Source organism: Lathamus discolor, chromosome 1, assembly GCF_037157495.1.
Source record: "Lathamus discolor isolate bLatDis1 chromosome 1, bLatDis1.hap1, whole genome shotgun sequence".
NCBI lineage: Eukaryota > Metazoa > Chordata > Aves > Psittaciformes > Psittacidae > Lathamus > Lathamus discolor.
In genome coordinates this window covers 60,945,342-60,964,979 of record NC_088884.1, presented here as the reverse complement: position 1 = coordinate 60,964,979, position 19,638 = coordinate 60,945,342, and positions in this window count along the sequence as shown.

Genomic DNA, 19,638 nt, shown 5'->3' with positions numbered 1-19,638 from the left:
ACTGTTTTAAATGAAAAACGTGTTTTCCCTGCAATTAAGTAGTCTGAAACTACCCCTTTCCTCAATAATATTAAAATATTTCTATAGGTCTTAATATTTCAATAGGTCTTAATCAAATTTGAAGATTAAATAAATTTCAATATATTCTTGTCTGCCCTACTGAGTAGAATTTAGATTAGCAAGACAGAGTTGCTACTGAAGGTGTAAATACTCACCCTCTGTGGAGCCAGGGTTTGGACTAGATGGTCTCCTGATGGTCTTTCCTACCCAGTGTTTCCTAGCTGCAGAGGCAGCACCCTCAGCAGCCCATGGCTGAGTCCAGGGATGCTGTTCCTCTCCTGATCCCTGGGTGAAAGCAGATGTTGGGCACAGGGTAAGACACAATGGGATTTGTGAAGATGGGCTGGGCGCATTCAGGGGCAAACAGCCACATCCTGGGAGGTGGCAGGGCGAGCACAGCTCTGGTGTATGCAGATACCCTGCGGGATGGTAACAAAGTGGGGAAGGAGGATCTGAAGCCAGGAGATGTCTCCAGAAGATTGCCTGAGCCAGGATTTAGCTCACATGGGGCTGCTATATCAGGGATGGTAGAGTCTTGGTCTCTGGACATGGAGATGTACTTGAGCAGCAGAACTTGGATCACCCACATGCCTCTGAGCCACTTTGTCCTGAATGGCCACTGGTCTGGATTTGCCTTAAAGCACTAGTGGCACAGCTGCCCCATGATTGAAGGAGGAAGTGACCTGGTGAGTAACCCAAGGATGCTAGCCTGCCCTGCTTTTAAAGCAGGTCTGGGGTACATTCGGTCTCAGGGAGCCAAGACAGGATACAGAAGGCAAGTGACCTATCCCCAGCCACCATAAAGAGCATAGCACCATGCAAATCCTCCTCCAAATCACCGAGAAGAACAGAGCAACATCACCTGTGAGCTAATTTCACAGCTGAAAAATCACTTGTGTAAAGTGATTACAAGCACTTTTAGCCTGGTTTTGATTTGATGAGTAGTTTCTTACCTGCTCTGTCAGCCAGAGAGTGGCTTTGGTTTGAAATGGGAGAGGAGAGCTGCTGGAGCTGGTTGCTATGACATTACAGGTGGCTTCATTCTCACCCCTGTTTCAAAATAAGCCAGCAAGCAGCTACCCAAGGCTGAGACCAGCTGCTGGAAAGGTCTGTGTGACAGCCACTAAGGTGCTGCTGCTGGAAATGGCTCACGCAGAAACTATTCCTATGAAAGAGGTGTAATCGCAGCTCTGGTTTCAGTCTGGGAAATCAGTAAGTGCCTTACCAAAAGTGGGTAGGGAGAAGGGTGCGGCATGGCTGGCACTTAGTGATTAGATTATAATGTCCTACAACTTGGGCAAGGTGGGAGGAGAAGGTGGAGGAGGAAGGGCATTTGTCCATTCATGCAGAGGAAGCACATGCCAGAGGCTTTGGGCTGCCTGTATGCAGTGCAGGAAGAAGGAAGGAGGCCAGCAGCATCATTAAGCCCTTGTAGTATTGGTCTCCCATATAACTGCCATTATATGTACCTTTTCCTTGACAGGCATAACCGAGAGTACAGTCTTGCCCTTGGGGCTGTTTTAACCTCCCTGAGGGCCGCCTCCTGCAGGCACTGGGACATCTCGTGCAGCGCTGCTCCTTCCTTCCACTTTTCAACCTCAGCTGCTGGCTTCACTCCTGCTGTCTCTCCTGGCATTGGCTTTAAGCAAACCCTCTCTTCAGAAAAGCAGGTCAAACCCTCTCATGATTCACCCACCAGCCCTTATCCAGTCTTCTGAGAAGAGCCAGACTGCAGACTGAGACCCTTAAACCACTTGCCATTTTTGTGCTACAGTGCCAAAGGGATGGTATTCCTGATCAGCCACCATGCCATCAAAACCGGACCATGCCAATGATGCCAGGTTTTCTTTATCCAGTTTCTGTGAGAGGAAAGAAGAATAAAAAAACCCTAAATGGTTTTCTAGCAGACACCCCTTGAAATGAAGTTGCTGAGCCTCTATCAAGAGATCTTTTTTTTTAATAAAGTTGGCAGATACGGATAAATCCTTTCAGAAGCATTTGCTTGGTGTTGTTAGGACACTGCCATATGTATTGATCAGTCTGCACCAACAAGGGATGCACTCTGATAAATCTGGCCAATTGAGTCAAGCATATTGATAGGTGCCATATCCAGCAAGTGGATTAGAAATGAAGGTATGATAAGAGGGGAACTGGAACAGTGTGGTACTTTCAGGCAGAAGGCAGGATGGCTGCTACATAATTCAAACCCAAAGGGAGATATGCTGCCACAGGTGTAAGAGCTTTCAGCTGCAATAAAGACCAGGAGCCATCTGCTTTGCACAAGAGCAGGCCAAGTGTGTCTCCAATTCAGCTTTCTAGCAGCCAAGCTCACTTGAGACAGGAACCGGTAAGAGTGACCCTCATGTATCTGCAGCTGGCAGCAGGGGAGCTGCAGGAAGATCTGAAAACATTGGAGTACGTGGAAATCAAGGATGTTTTTCCCTCTCTATAGGAGCCTGAGATTGCAAAAGCTTTCCCTGGCCGAAGGCCAAAGTAGAGAAATACTGAATTAATAATCACCACCAAGCTGGGTTGGAATATATTTAAATTTTTTATACTGATTGTATTGATTCATTTCAATTTCTATTGTATTTAAAGAACTTGAAATCCAAGTAATGTTTCAAAAGCAATAATTGCTTTAAGTTGGAAGAAAAACATTTGCTAAGAAAGTGCCCAATTTGGACATTTTTTGTCCACCTTTATTTCCCCACACCATATTTTCTTTTAATCTTGGTATTCACTAAAATTTACTCCTTCCTGCCAGAAGGCCATTTGGAAAATCCCAAACTCATTCACCAATTATACCAATGATTTCTAGGACAAATTTTGTAGCTAATAATAAGGGCCCTAATCTGTAAAGCAGTGCTCGGTAAGAGTTGCCAGTTCCCAGATATCAAGTGATTCTGATTTGGGCACTGAGATTAAGTTACAAACAGACAGTGTCTGACTCTCCCCTGTCCCTGTGCTTACATATATTCGTTAATCAATTATCAGACTAATACTGCCATCCATGAGCATAACTTGGAGTTTTCCTAACATGAGGAAAGCGATTGCGGCATTTCCCAGCTCCAGTGAAGCATGCAATGAAATACTGTTTTTCACACCTTAACCTACTTTGGGGTGCACTTGTAATTAAGACAGGGAGGACAGTCCTAAAAATAACTGACCATTGTGTTCCTACACACATAAAGGTCATCAATAAAGTCCTCTATTACTGCTTGTTCAATGAGGTCTTTAAGGATATTCCTTGAGTTAAATATTACACTTAAAATGGGAAACAGTCTTTACTCTGAGGATATTTGGAAGTAAAATACCTTTAGGACTAGAAACATCGGAGGATCCAGAAGGTCCATTTTCAAAATATCTGCCTGGCTTGTTACTTGATCTGGGGCTGCTCTCTCAATGTCCTAATGCACCTTCCAGAGTGACGATGGTCTAGTCTGAGTGGGCATTTCCATTCAAGTAGATGTACCACTGACATGAAGTAGATGTACCATTGACATGAAGTAGACGTACCATTGACATGAAGTAGAAGTACCGTTTTGATGTGAAACTTTAAAAGCAGCGTGTGAGTGTCTAAGATTTCTGAGCCATCAAAACTAACTTGTGAAACAGGCAAAAAAAAACCCCTCAGGTACAGGAATAGGTGTGGATGCATTCATACTCATCAGCCAGTTCACAGATATATTGTGTAATAGAGCACACTTTCCACCTCTTTGTGTGTTGAAAAGGGTTTGACGTTTGTCTTGGCTAATTTGTCTGGTTTTCCAGTTGCTGGTACCTCTCCTTGGTCCCACCTTGGTTCCTGTTGGTCCAGCTGAGCAGAGCTCCAGACTCCTAAGCATGAGGCCAGAGCCAGAATCCAAAGGATTAGCAGGTGCTTAAGCATTGACCTAGCCATGTACTACACATGCTTTGTAAGCCAAAAAGCCCACTACACCTACACAAATCAGAAATTACTGGCTCCCAGTGAAATCTATCCAGCTTCAGGATGGGGAGTGACAGCAGTTAACAGAACCACCGAAATGCCAGGGAAAACCACAGTCACAGAGGAGTTTTCACTCCCCCTGAGACAACCAATGCCAGCACACTGCACTTATCAGGCCTAAGTGTTTAACTAGTGAAATAGAGTCCTTTTGTTCGTACACAGAACTGCTGCTGTTTCTTGAGGGTTTCTGGATCTCCAGCAGGTTGTAGGTAGCTGGTGTTGATTACATTAGGTTTTCTGCAACTCATCCTCTCCTTCAAATTTAATGGTCTTTCAACAACCCCAGTGTCCTTCCTGGGCATTGTGTCAGGCTCAATTTTGTTCGGTTTTAATTTGAAAAGTAGAATTGGTAGCGCATGCGTAATGTTTGCCATTTCCTCTTATCATTCATCCTAGCCACCTCTGGATTGATAAGGAAGGAGGAGCGGGCATAAAAACCAGAGTGGCTTTCTGCAGTAGTCATGGAGTCAGTAAACATGTCAGGACCGCACTATTCCTCCTCCTGACCGGTGCATAACTCGTATATTGACTCGTAACATCAGGCAGGTCTGCCTTAACCCTTGATACAACAACAGAGAGAGAAAGAGAGATTTTGCTTGCAGTGGCAGGGTCGGACTAGGAGTTAATCACACCTCCATGACTGCAGGACTCCCAATCCTGGGAAGACAGGCTCTCCCTGCCTTGGGAAAATGTTTTCCAGGATTAAGAGCCTGGAGTAGGTGCAGCCTTGGGGTCAGCTTAGCAGACCCTTACATGTTGGATCTCCCCCACACCAGGAGATTGGTGCAAACAGGAGGAGCCCACACTTTCCCCAAAGCTGCTTGTGCTCAGTGCTCGCCCACTGCAGACAGCTTGCTTGGGGAGCTGAATCAGGCAGGGGAGCCTTAATAAGCAGTGCACATGTTTGCTTTCCCTGGCTTGGGAATGAAAACACCATCCAATCTGCAGCAGGTTAACTGAAATAAAATGAACCTAAAATAAAGCAAAGCTAAAACCAGCAGAGCTGAGCGCAGTGGTGCTAGCAGTGCAGGGATGGTCAGCTGGAGAGGCCGCGCTTGTGTGTGTCACAAGGATGTGAAGTTCAACTGACTCAAGGAGGGGGTGTAGAAGCTTGTACTCTCCCCAGGTTTTCCTCAAGAACATCTAAGGCAGAAAATGCCAGTGTCACCATAAGGCAAAGCTCTAGAGATCCCCCAAGAGCCAACATCTGCTGAGAGCATGGTCTCTGTGCCTGCCTCTTCCCAGCCCTTTTACTCCATGAGTAAAGGCACAAGCCCTGAAAAAGGCACCTTCAGCTCTTTCCAAAGTGGAACTCATTCCATGGCAACACACTTGGTGCTGATGGCAGGCAGCTGCAGCCCAGCCAGGTTGGTCTCTCCTGCTGCATCCTTCGTGTGCCCTCCCTGCACCCTAAGGACTTTCAGGGCTCCTCTTCACAGAAATGTCACAGGTACCAGGCAAAGCCTCTCTGTGTGTTTTGGGCCCCTTCTGCTCTGTCCAACTCCAGGACCAATGCTGTGGCCAGGCAGTTCTTGCTGCCCGTGGCCAGTGCTCCTGCCTGGGGAATGGTCACCCAACAACATCCCTGTTCCTGCAGCTGAAAATGGCCCTGCCAATCTCCCTATGACTGAGGAGCCATCCAAAACCCCTAATGCTGCTGCACACAGGTAGCAGTGAGAGAGCCAGGATAAGTAATGGCACAAAGACCAGCAGCAAAGCGAGGGGTTGCTGACTGCCAGTACACATGGTCTGAGTGCTCTCCTCCTGCAGACGCAGCCCTTGAGTTCATGTCACCTGCTCCTGGCCCCTGTGCTGAACAGGGACGTGCAGACCCTAGGAAGCAGCTCCCAGGGGAGCAATCTATTAAAGCAAACATGAGCTGACCCAGGGGAGCTTCTGAACATGCCAAACTGTGAACCACAATGGCTCAAAAGGGGCTTCCCAATATGCACATCAGTTGCCCTGAGGTGGCTGCCAGCAGGTCAGGTATAGGAGCCAGTGCTGTTAGTCATGATCACTGAGGCCAGAGCTGCCTTCTTGTGCACTTACATGCTCCACAAATACGTAAAACTAACAGCCAAGACCCTTCTGGGGCTCTGAGGATACCTACATCATTCCAGGTGCACAGGCATCTTTGGATCCTAGCTAGCAACTTCCTAGCAATAGATCATTACAGTAAAAAAAATACGTGTTTGGATTCACAGAAAATATTTGGTTATTCTGCCAGGCCACTGTGCTGCACTCAGTGCCCTGGGCTCCTGCAGTCAGCACAAACCTGCTGCACACCTGTATGATGTACCTTGCTAATTCTGCTTATCCCCTCTGTTCAAGATCCCAGGTCTCCTCACCTTTCCAATTGGCTGTCCCGTCTCAGTGGAGTAACATCTGCCCACAGGAGCCTGTCCACTGGCCTGATCTGGTTGCTCCAAGCTCTTTCCGGGCAGGCAGACATACCCCACCGACCCCTGCAGTGCACCTCAGCAACACCCCTGCATGCCCAATGCCACATCCCAGGCACACTGCGCAGGGCCAGGACACCCTGTTGCACACAGCTTGGTCCATCACCTCGTGAAGCACATGGTTCCTTGTGTGGATGATCCTGCTCAGCCCTTCCCCTGGCCACCCATTTTCCAGCTCTGGCTCTCACTCTGGCCCTGCAGCCAGCTCAGCCTGCAGGGATGATGCTGAGCTCCTGGGGAAGCCAGCCAGGAGCTTTGTGGCACCCTTGGGTGATCCTGCTTGTTCAGCTGCAGGAGGCAGATCGCTTCATCTGAACAACTTCATGGCAGCTAATGACGGCATGGTCCGCTGGTGTTGCCTGGTCAGGATGCTCCTTCCAAAGGCTTTGAAAATACACAGAGCATTTTGAACCTCTATGGTAGCTTGTAAATGCCTGCCTTGAATAGCTCTTTAAGAAATTAAAAAACCCCAAAACCCATAATAAGGAAGAGCAGCAGCCATGTTTTCAGTTTCTTAACCCTCAAATCCCCCCACACCTTTAAGAAAAAACATTTTTTCTGAAGAAAAATGAAGAAAAAGGTAAGGGGAGGGGGGAAGGCAGAAGAAAGACCACCCACTGCCATCTGCCTAACAGGTTTTTTTTCAGCATATGGGTTTTGGCCCTTGGGTCTCAGCCAGGGGATTGTGAGTTGTGTCAAAATGCAGGGAACGGGCTCTTCCTGCTCTGTCCTGAGAGCAGGGATGAACCTGAAATGATTTTTAAGTTGCTTGTGAAATGGTGTGCGGGGTTTGAAGATCACATTCTTTTCCCTTTTCTAATGATGCCAGGGGATCACCTCGCCCATGGACATGAGATCATCTGGGAAATGTCATCCAGCACGTTGTTCCGTGTGCCAGCGGGATATTTATAGATAAAGTAAATCATGTTGTCATGATCAAAACAAATAAGGAAAGTTTGCAAGGGGGTGGAATGCCTCTGCCCCTGCCTCTGTGCGTGGCTTTGCCCAACAAAGGGCTGCCAATGGCTGGTGGCCCATCCATACCCAGGGGGTACCATCGCCCCCCAGAAGTTGGGTGTTCCCACCACTGGTGCAGGACCAGCCAGACATGTGTGCCCCGCTGCGGCGCAGAGTGCAGGGTGCAAGACCATGCACATTGAGGCACCCCTGTTGTGGGCAAGCCATAGTCCAAAAGACAAGGGAGACATCGGCTCCCCCAATGCATTTGTGGGTGGCCCAGCCTCTCACTCCCACCTGCATCCAAAATGGGCTGAAATACATCACTGGCTCATGTGCAGCCCCACCACCTGTCATGATGGTGGCTACCAGTGGTTCCTGCACACCACCACCGCCACCGCCACCACGTTTCCTTACCTTCAGTGATGTGTGTGCTGATAATAGAAACCCAGCGACTTCATTTGGTCTTCACCTGTCCTCCAAAACCCTGCTTTGATACAGCAAGCCGAGGAGCTGAAGGTTTTAATCTCCAGAGCTCATCAGTTTTGAAGAGCAGATGGGACCACTTGAAGCAGAATCACAGAATGGTTTGGGTTGGAAGGGACCTTCAAAGCTCACCTAGTCCAACCCCCTGCAATAAGCAGGGACATCTTCAACTACATCAGGTTGCCCAGAACCACATCCAGCCTGGCCTTGAATGTCTCCAGGGATGGGGCATCCACCACCTCTCTGGGCAACCTGTGCCAGTGTTTTACCACCCTCACTGTAAGGAATTTCTTCCTCACATCCAGCCTGAATCTCCCCTCTTTCCGTTTAAAACCATCACCCCTTGTCCTGTTGCAACAGGCCCTGCTAAAAAGTCTCTCCTTGTCTTTCTAATAGGCCCCTTCAGCAGACGTGCCATACTGTGACCAAGGTCCCCCTCAGCCCTTTACCCAAATTTGCTGCATTTCACCACTGATGCCCATCAGTGCAATCACAAAACCCTGTACAGCTCAGAAGCTTGTATCTTTTGGACACAAAACAAGGTCATTTCAAAGGAGTTTCTCACAAGAAGTAAACCCCTTCCCCTCAGCTGAGCAGTTTGGTGTATTATTAAACTTTTGAATGTAGCCTACTTAATAAAATCCTGCCTTTGCCTTCAGGAAAGTACAATCCATAAAGTTCAGGCCAGATCTCATTACAGGCTTCCTAAATCTATCAATGGACACTTAAATACTCACTTTAGATAGGCAGATATTTTTACATGCACATCTCCAAAATGTTTTCAGGCTCTCTGTTTGTAAAACCAATCGATAGCATCACTTTGCAGTGCTATCTAGAGCGGCTCCCTGATGCAATGTGATAGTCACGGAAATGACATGACAAGAGCATGTGACTGACCTACCACAGCTCAGGTCTGTTGTCCCAAATGCCTCTGCCTGGGGATCACCAAATGTCTCTTTTATCCTGTATTTCCTTCCCATCAAAGGTTTACCTCATTATTTCCAGGAGTGTAGGAAATTGTGTGGCAACTCAGCCCATGCTGCCCCACAGACCCTACATGGGAGGGAGGACAGCATTAGGTTTTGGGGGGGTTGCCCTAGGAAAACCTGAGTGGCAGTGCTGAAAAGCTGCCACAACCCAGGTACAGGCAGCAGCGAAGCCATCTATGGCAGGATGCTCCAGCGGGTGGCCTTAACTGGATGCTCGCCATGGAAAAACTAGCAGGAAAATAAGTGTCTCTTAAAAAATCCCATGGAGATTTATCCCTGTAAGAGGCTGTACCCGACACCACGCAAACCAACTCTAAAAAAACAAAGCCACCTCCCCTGTACCCAAGAGCTGCTTGTGCCCAGCGTGATGCAGTTTCCTTTGCTGTCCTGGCAGCCATAGCAAGTGCAGGGCAGCTCCCGCAGCACATGGCACCCCAGGCTCCTTACACAGCCAGCAATTAGCCACAAGTGATTAAGCACTTGGATCTCTTTTAGAGCAGGAACACCCCTGTGTGAGGAGACTGAAATGAGCCAGCGGTGGAACCAAGTGCTGCCAAGACGCAGCATCCGCCGCTGCCGTCCCGGAATGCCAAGGAAGCAGGCAGGAAGGGGTCTCCCTGGGGACATTCTGGGGGAGAGGCACACCAGCAGGTTACAACCACACACACACCTGGAGCTCGCTGTGGCAAGCCAGGACTTGCCAAGACAATGGCCAAGACAGTGCACGGCCCTGTCACCACCGCGATAGGATGATGGCAGGAGCAAGGCCTCCGGCAAACCACCAGCGGGAGGTTAGTGGTTAAATGCTGGTGGGAGTGGAAGCCATGGCACTGCAGGGGCATGGACACCCCCCCCCCCCCCCCATCTAGGCAGAGACATGGCCGCGTCCACCTGCAACAACGCATGTGTAGCCCCAGGTCAGATCACCTCAGCTCCCACGCACAGGAGTGATGGGGAGGTTTTAGGTCAAACCCCTCCATGGCTGGGGAAAATGAAGGGGAGAGAAAACAGAGCAATCTGGCAAAGGAACCATGGGGCACTCCAGCTAAATAGGGCTGCCATTGAACAGGTAGCCAGGCTGAGGTGAAACCTGTCTGTGCTTCCACAGAAACATGGATATCTTATTTCAAAGACATGCAAACCAGGAATACCTGGTTTTACATGAAAATTTCAACATAAAATGTGTTTGATGAGGAAAGTATAGTCTTTGAGTCATGGCACTCTGCGACTTACAGAGAAACAGTGACGAACCCCATGCTGGGCAAGGAGATGTTGCCCATCCATTCAGCGCACAGCAATTTCCACCTGCCTGGTTGGGGAAGCTGCTGCTTTATCAAACCGCTGAATTTTGCTCTCCTCCATGACCGTGTGTCACACACGCTGCCTATGCAAAGTGTCAGCAGTTTCGGGTATCAGAAAGAGGAAGCAGAGCGCTGCAGCTGCAACACAAGTCTTTGCAGAACAGTTTAAAACCTCAGAGCGAAATGAGGGGCGCAAGCCGTTTCACACAGGGCACGGCAGCGCTGCTGTACTCCTCCCAAGAGACCTGCAGCTAACACAAGCAGCCCACAGACCTTCCTGAGCACGCTCCCAAAAATCAAGCCCATGCAAAACCTGCCTGGGCAGACCTTGCCTGTCACTGACCACTGATTTCTGGAGCAGAGTAGGCCCCTGCCCACCCCAGCAGCCCAAAGCACGGCACTTACTCTCCAGAGACCCAGCAGCAGGTCCCTCTGTGGCCATGGTTGGGGGTGCGCGGCCACTCTAACCCTGCCCAGCTCCATGGACCCTTCTCCTGCAGGCACCCAGGTTCAGGCACAGCTTCCTCATCCTGCACTGCGTTGGCCATGACACTGCCTTTTGCCTGGAGGTGCTTTCCTGTGGAGGTGTCACTCACGTCACGCTGAGGGCAAGAGGATTCTGCCAAAACCACACCGGGCCCACTGATGGACCTCCATGGCAGGACACCCTTTTGCTGTTCAGGTGAGCTATGGTGGCATGTCCCTGTGTTAGAGGCTGGAGAGTCAGAGCTGGTCATCCTCTTACCTGGAGATGCTCACACCAGGCAGCTGAGGAAGAAGCTTAAAATTGCCCTCCATCTGCCCACTTTGCCGATGGAAAGAAAGACAAAAAAGGAAGAAACCCGACCAGGCATCTGCTGTGGCAGTGGCTGGTTGCCCCCTCTCACCTCTCTTTTCCATCTGAGATCCCATGGGGCATCCAGGCTTCCTGGTTACAGCCATTGCAAAAGGGAGAGCAACTCATCACCTGGACAGCGGGAAGAGCTGTGGGGAACCGGGACATTATCCTTGCTGCAGCAGGTTTTGTAGATGCTCAGGCAGAAGTAAGACCCACTTACAGAGATTTTTAGTTATTTCCTCAGCTATGAGTGCAAGGGGCAGGGTTTTTCAATTAATTTTTAGTGAAAACTTAAGATTTTGCACAATGTGAATACTCTCATGAAAACAGGAATTCCCCTAAAGATGCTTTACTGGATGCTTCTGTTGTGTAGCTTCACCATATTCCTCTAGCCTGAATTTCTTAAGCATTAGTTTTGTTGCCAAAAAGGATGCCTTGAAATAAGAAATGTAGGAGGGGGAGTTACCTTTCAAACACGCTCTTTCAAGTCAGGTTTGTATTACCCTCCACTCTCCAAATGCCCTGCTGAACGTTCTGGTAACTCAAACATAACACAGACCATAAAAAAAGCCTTAGGGCATTGGTGGGCAATGCATGGAAAAGCTGCCAGCGCTGCATGAGCAGCCTTTCAGGTCGGGGTGTGGCAAGCTCTTTATATCCACAGTAACACCAGCTCACCTGGGCATACTGTGGACACTTTGGCCTGAGCTGAAAGCAAACAGAAACTGCCAGCTCTGTTGACGGGTGCAAATAAAGGCTGGCTTTAATGTGCCAGTGAATACAGGTGTGTGCACACAGGCTGGCCGCACCTCGGCACAGGCATCTGATGCCATTACTGTGGCTCCTGCCAAGGTCACCTCTGAGGCTGTGGACCTGCGCAGGCACTCGACCTTGCACAAGCCTGGGCTGATATGGAGAGATGGGATTTTCTTTATCTGCTTCTGAGGGAATGGCTAAATTGGTGCATGCCAAGGCACCCCGGTTATTTCTTTTCTCCCTCACCCATCTCTGATGCTCTTTAATTAGGTAAAAGACTTTTTGGAGCAGCGTGTAGGCTTCCATCCTGACCCAAGCAGACAGGAATAGAGCATAGGAGCCCAGTCTGGATGTCTTGTAGGTATGCCTCTGTGTTTCTACATGGGGATACTGGGCTTTCCCCTTGGGGTTATGGACCCTGCTTCACTCCAGACACCCCCAGTGAGGGGAATTCTCCTCTCCTACACCAGCGGAGGAGGAAGACTGGAAGCAATTTGGGAAATCGGCTGTAACTTATCCCACGCACGTAGTGAGGGAGAGGCCAGGGGAAAATAACAAACAAATTAACCAACCAACAAGAAAAACCAACCCCACCAAAGCCAGAAGAAGCTTTTTGCAGCAGAAAGTACAGATTTGATGCCAGCAAAACATTTGGTGGATTCCAGACTCTTTATGCCAAAAAAACAAATGGAGAAATACTAGGAAAGAGTCAGAGAAAAGAGAATTTCTTCCTGGCAGTTTTGATCACTCTTTCTGATTTTCATTTAAGCGATATGTCTTTCAACTGAAAGGTCTCTGACTTGAAAGAAAACATTGTCTCGCAAGCTGAACATCACATTTAGTTTAATACAAAACATATTTCTCTGCTTTGTTTTGTTGTCCTTCTTGCCTGATATTTTTTAATTGCTTTGAGTAAGAATGAAACTTTTCTTCTCTGTTTTTTCCCCCCAAACGAATGATAAAATGGAATTATTCACATAGCTGTATATACACTGCTCTGCACGATGGACCCACTCGTCTCCACAAAAGCCTGTACTCACTCGTATTTATTAGCATTTCCATCACAGTTTTGATGCTTTCCCAAAGTGATGCCCCCTTTTGCTTGAAATTCGGTGAGGTTTCAGAAAACTCCTCCCTTTGCCCAGTATTAAAGCTACCAAAGGACAGGCTGCAGCTGGAGTACAAACACCCGTGTGTGTGCCCTTGTTGTAGATAGGCTTCTTGTACAGCTCGGAACCTCATTCTCTGCCTGCGGTGCAGTGGGGGCTGCAGCTCTTCTCCCACACACTCATAGCATCCCATTGACTCTCTGAAATTAGTGAGGTGGCTTTTCCTCTCTCATGGGTGAAGACAGGCCAGTGTGTCCTGGGGATGAGTCAGAGCAGATACCATTTTTTCACTGCCTGAGGTGTCTTGGACTTCATAGCACCCATCTCCCTTCAGGGGAACACAACGTGCATTAATCCAGAGAGGTGCAGAGCTAAGGCTGGAGACACCCAGGCTGCAACCCAGGCCTTACAAAGCTGAGCTGCTCTGCATTCTTGCACACTTGCCGCCTTCACTGCTGCTAAAATCCACCTCCCGGGCTGCAGAAACCCACTGCAACCTGGGGAGATGTGCACAGATCCAGCCTGCAAAAGGTGAAGCACCGCAGCTTTCACTGAGAGAAAGGGGAGGTGAAAGTATTGAACTGTATTTCCATGGGTGTTTAGAAAGCTTAGGAAAAAGAGAAAGAAGCCAGAGGGTGATGTTTGAGATGAGGCAAAATGCTAAATACCTGCTATTGATTGGCTGTGTCAGCTCTCCTCTATCACAGAATCACAGAATCACAGAATCCCAAGGGTTGGAAGGGACCTCAAAAGATCATCTAGTCCAACCCCCCTGCAAGAGCAGGGTAACCTACAGTACATCACACAGGAACTTGTCCAGGCGGGCCTTGAATATCTCCAGTGTAGGAGACTCCACAACCCCCCTGGGCAGCCTGTTCCAGTGCTCTGTCACTCTTACAGTAAAGAAGTTCTTCCTGATGTTAACGTGGAACTTCCTATGTTCCAGTTTACACCCAATCAGCCACATTTGATCACAGCAGTTGTCACTCAGTTATGCATTTACACAAGTAATGCTTTCCTTTACATTTCTGCCCACTCCCTAGTTTCTCCAGCCTTAGGTGCATGTGCTCCCACCTCGCTGGTCCATCATGTCTCATTTCAAGCAAGCACATTGTATTTGCATTTGAGGCCTGCGGACTGGGTTTGTAACAGCTTCCAGAAGCCACCATTGTTTTCCATCAAAGCCAAGGGAATGAGATCCTGAGGCTGAGAGGCTTCTTCTCTGCCCAGCTTGGCCAAGAAAGCTTTCACGCTTAATGCCATGGCTCCATTCCCGCACACTGCATCGGCTGTAAAACAAAGCTCACACGGTCTCAGACAGCAGCGAGCACCAGTGTACATACTGTAAAAGCAGTTATCAGTGGGGTAGAAGAAATATGGGCAGGAAGAAGCCAGGAACAGCAGATGGATGCTGATTTTGGGAGATGGGATGCAGCAAGCAGCATCTTGGAGAGCTGCAGCATGTCCCAGCTGCACACAGACACACGCTTAGTCTCATCATGGCCAAAACCACATCAGTGCCAGGCACCCCATTTATTAATTCCTCATGGAAATATTTGCTGTTCAAAGCAGTGCAATTTAATGGCTGTGCAAGAAGAAATGAAGGCGTGTGGGGAGTGGGGCTTGAGGCAGATGTGCCCAGCCTCCTTCTCCAGCCACAGACACCCAGGCAACACCAACCAAAAGCTCACCAGATGCTCCCATGGGCCCAGCACTAGGGTCTCTGCCAGCTGTGAAGGGAGCTCAAACACGGACTTGAGGAGTCAATCTCAAACCAGATCCCAGCAGCAATGCCTTGGTCCATGGTGCGCATCAGCATGAATGATTCCTACAGCCACAGTCTCCAAGAGCCTCAGCTCTCCATCTACCCCCAGCAGGTGGAGGAGCTGGAACTGGTCATCTGGGAGCATAAATTTGAATTACTTGGTGCTGCCAGCAGGACTAGCACTGTAACATCAAAATAACCAGCAAAGGGCATAAGAGAGGCACGAGCTGGTGTTCTGCATCAGGTCTCACCTACATCTGTGCCACCAGATGAGGCACCAGCCTCAGCGGGATCTCACCCTACACCAGCCACGTGGGCGACAGAACACATCATATCTTTAGAACGGAGAGGAGGGGAGGGAAGTCACTATGACTAATACATGCTGGAGGCCTCCTCCTGCCGCCATGGAAACAGCCTTGAGGGCTGTGAAAACCCGTGGATGGCAATTTTTGTGAGGCTCTTTTGCACTCATCTATTAGGTCTAGGGAAATGAAGAGAAATTGAGCACAGAACTGAAACTGTGTAAGTGGTATTAATGTCATTAGAAATGGGAGAAACCAAACCACTCTAAGTACAAACAGTGCCTTAAAGGGTTGGGTTCATGTTGTTAAAAATAGCTGCAAGGCAAATCACTTGAGGGGAAGGAAACAAAGCAGAAAGGGATGAGTGATAGAAGTGCTGAGAACAAGAGGTCAGAGGCTACAGAAGGCATTGCCTAACTGGAAAAAATGATTGCTCAGAGATGGGTGCAGGCAGACAGCTCTAGACAGAAAAAAGACATCGGCGGAGAGGAGGAGGTGGTGATGTGGGTAAACATGACAGAGAAGGCAAAATTTCCGAGGGACACAAGACATAGTTAATACTGTCCCGCCAGGAAGGATTAAGAGCTTGTAAAGTAAAGATGATGAGCAAGGAAGCTCATAGAAGCCGTTTTTTGCCTGTGATGCTGTTTCTGGACTTTATGCTTCTGGAGATGAGGGTCTGATGCCTGCCCCTTGTTTCTGCCCATGTGTGCACCTCCCACATTTCTGCTCAGTCACCTTTTCAGCAGCTTCTGGCAGAGACGGGTTGAAGCCCAGAGGCTCCCAAGCCCCAGTCTGTGTTTCCCAGGCAAGGATGGCAAACTACTGGTCTTTCCCCGTCTTGCCACCCTGTCCTGGTTTCTAGCCACGGTCTCTCTTCTTGCTGTGACAGAAAGCCCAGGGCAGGGATGCAGGACACAAACCTGCAGTGGCTGGGTGAGAGCTGCCAGAGAGGCTGCAAACGACTGCCAGAGCACAAAGTCCTTCCCTCCAAGGTCCTCCCATTGCCTCGCACCAAGCCAGAAGCTCCTCTGGGGAGCTCCCATGACAAGCACCCACAGCGTCACCCCAGCCAGACATAGGGATGATGAAGTGCATCCTTCTAGCGGGGTTTTCTTCCCTCCAGCCCTGGCAGCCTAGAAAGACCCGACCACCTCAGCAGAGCAGGCCCCTCCCTCCAGGGCCATCACTTCCCCGCACTTGCATTTAGAAAACAAGCAGCTGTCAAGAACCCAACCAAAACAAGAGAGGTTCCACAAACCTCCTCCCCTTCCAGGGAAGAACACGAGGAGGATACCGGTAATGCCACGTGGTGACAGAGGAGTGTCTTGGGCAGGAAAAACATTGCACAATAAGATGAGACATTCACCAAGCAAAAGTGGGGTGCCAGAGCCCAGGCAAGTATCGTGCATGCCTTTTAATCAAGTATTCTCTCTTCTTGGGCAGGTGAACTGCTTGGCAGTTCAGTAGAAATGCCAGTAGGATGAATGACACAAATAAGGTGCATCTTGTACAGAGAAAAAATAAAATTAAAAATCAGACATTTGCTTTTATGTATTTTAAATCATTTCCCCCCAATGTAATTGATAATGGCTCACAAATCATAAAGCATTAAAAAATGCCCCAGTTATTTGCATGCTGCTGCTATATTTTGTTTCCTTTATTTCTTCATCAGAGCAGACTGGTTTCATTTTGTGGTTTCCACGAATTTGCATAAGGCTTTTAACAAATTCTTCACCTCAAATCCTACTCCAGCAAGGTGACAAAAGACTCAACCCATTTCCCAGGTTCAGCGCAAACACCTTTGTAAGGCTTTAATTCACACCGCCAATTTCAGAAAACCACCACCGAATAACTTTGTGATTGCAAACTTCCTTTAATTTTTTAATGTGGTTGGATACGTGTAGGTACTACTGCTGGGATTTAAATAATTATTTTTTGGCAACTGGCTTAGCGCTACAAATGACCACAGCAGCTTGTACCACTAAGCTACAACACAGGCAAACACAGGCAAGATTATCTAAGTTGAAAGTTTCCTGAAAGCCTTTCAATAACCTTAGCTGTAAGAACAAAACCAACCACCACACCACCACCTCCAACCTCTGAAGGCCATGCAGAGCAGAGCCACCTGGTGCATGGTGACCCTTCCGTCCCCTAAACAAGCACTCCTGCCACCCCCGGCAGTATGTGACACACACCTCTGGTTCCAGTCAGGAACTGCCAAGATGGGTCTGAAGGATTTAAGGCCTTCCACCCAACAAAAAGAAAAAATTAATCATTTCAACATTCTTCTATTCAGAAGTACCCAAACCCTCTTTTCTTCCCCTGCATTTTCCTTTCAGATACGCCTAACTTCACAGAAAAGCAGCATTTTCAGTATAAACTCAAGGGTAAACAACTTCTATTTTTTCCCCAAAACCAGGATGCTTGGGTTCATTTTATCATTGTTATCTGCCTTAATTCTGCCCCTTTCACATCCATAATCACAGGTTTTCTTCACATTTCAAGGTCGGTGGAAAATGTTTAAGGGTTTGGGAATACTATGGTGGCCTGCATAAGTTCTTCATCTGGCCTTCACAAAGCACATAATGGTGGTGGTGCTTAACTTCAGCACTGGTCTTCAGGGATGAACTGGAGCTCTCAATATGTTTCAAGAGAGATTTTTCTCAGTGCAGAGAAATCCTGTCTTCAGTTGGATTTATAGAAGTGGTACAGCAATGTGCACATTTCCTTAGATCCACTGGACAACAGGACGCTGCTGCTTCCGTACCCCCAGTCTAATCAGGCCTAATAAAGAATAGCCCCTGCAGTCTAGGGTATCTGAAAACTTCCCTCAGACATGATGGCCCTAAGAGCTGCAGGCCAGCTCCTCACAAATACAATACAGCCCATTCACTTCTAATTGGTCAAGCTTCTTGTAAACTGCATGTCTCCAAAGCATCCTATTAATCCTGCTATCCCAGCATTGCTCACATCTGTAATTGAATTAATCATGAATTATTACTGCATCAAATAATTGTGATATAAACAGGAAAGAGCTGTCAGACAAATAGGAGACATTACAAGCAGATTACATATAACCAGAAAAGAATGCAGAAATTCACATCAATACAATGAGAAAACTGAAAAAGCGTGTGCTTCTTCAATGGTTGGCTGCTACACTTCAGGAATCCAGTTTTACATCAGCTTATAAAAGGGATTTCCATGTGGAGTTAGAAGTTTTATCCCATGCCCAAGCACTGTGAGCTTCACAGGCTGCCTTTCAATGGTGCCACTGCTCAGTCAGAGATTGCACGGAGTGTGGGGGATGAGTATGTTTGGGTAACAAATGAAATCTTTCGCTAAAGAAAGACTGGCAATCTCCGTTCCCTTTCCATTTTATCATTTTCAGTAATGGGTCCTAGATAATTTCTCTTCTTTTCTAATGGCAACTGATGTCCACAAGTAGGAATTGGTTTAAACTCACATTAGCTAAGATACAGAAATAGCTATCTTTAAGACCAAAACCTGCTCTTATAACTGAAGAGAACACAAAGGTCAGACTAACCACACAAAACTCAAAGGTACAAACAAAGGAAGTGTTACAGAGCTTCAGTTCTGCAACAGTTCTCCCCACCTTCAGCTGCAAGCCAAGCTGCAGGTGGGAAGTTCCAAGTTCTCTGTTGCTCCTTTCCTCCTTTTCTCTCTAAAATCAGGAAGATTGTTGATAAAGGTGCACCCTCAGAGGCTTGCAAACCATATACTGAACTGTTCTTGTATAGTCTGCAAACAGGACAGACACAACCCTCTACTTACACTCCAAGCACCACAAGGCTTTCTGGACTGCTTCAACAGGGCTGTTCTATATTTTCACGTCTCCTTGGGAAGAAAGCAACATTGCTTACCACGTAAAGGGAAGGAAAAGCCTCACAGAAATCGAACTTCAAAAAGAACCATGAGATTGTATTGCCTCGTGTGGGACACCACACTGACAGACTCCCTTTGGAGGTTTAACATAGTAGACACCAAGAGCAAATTTAAATTGAAAGCACTGAAATTAGAAGTAACATACTCTGACAGTTACAGCTGATCCTGCAAGAAGACAGCGGCAGCACTAGTGTTTGTTTTTCAACTTGTGAGCAGCAAAACAAAGGAATTTTTCTGCTTTGTACCACCTCAGTGCTTTCCAGGTCTGTGTGACACCAGTTTGACTGTTACTGATCAAACAGAACCCAGTCTCACAGGCATGGATGTGCAATGAAGTGCAGAAGTCTCTCAAAACCAAGTCAAGTACACATCATTTTACGTGGTCTTCAGCTTCACACTTGCTTTACAATGACAGCGACGCTTCTTTGAGACTCAGGAGCAGGGCAAGAGCAGTGTTAAAATACATGTAGCTACAGCAACATTTACAGACTCCTAAGGAGTCACTCAGCCCACTCTTGCACGACAAAATGCTTCTAAAACAAAAAGCTTAAATGAGCACCAAAACTGCTCCGGAATTGCTTCTCCCAGCAGTGGAACAAACTGATGTGAAGCAGGGCAGAATGACAGCACTGAACTTCCCACTTTGCAGAAAGCAAGAGAAGCAGATAGTTACAAGATTCCCTTCAGACTTTACTCAGGAAAGGAGAATACAGGTCCCTGCA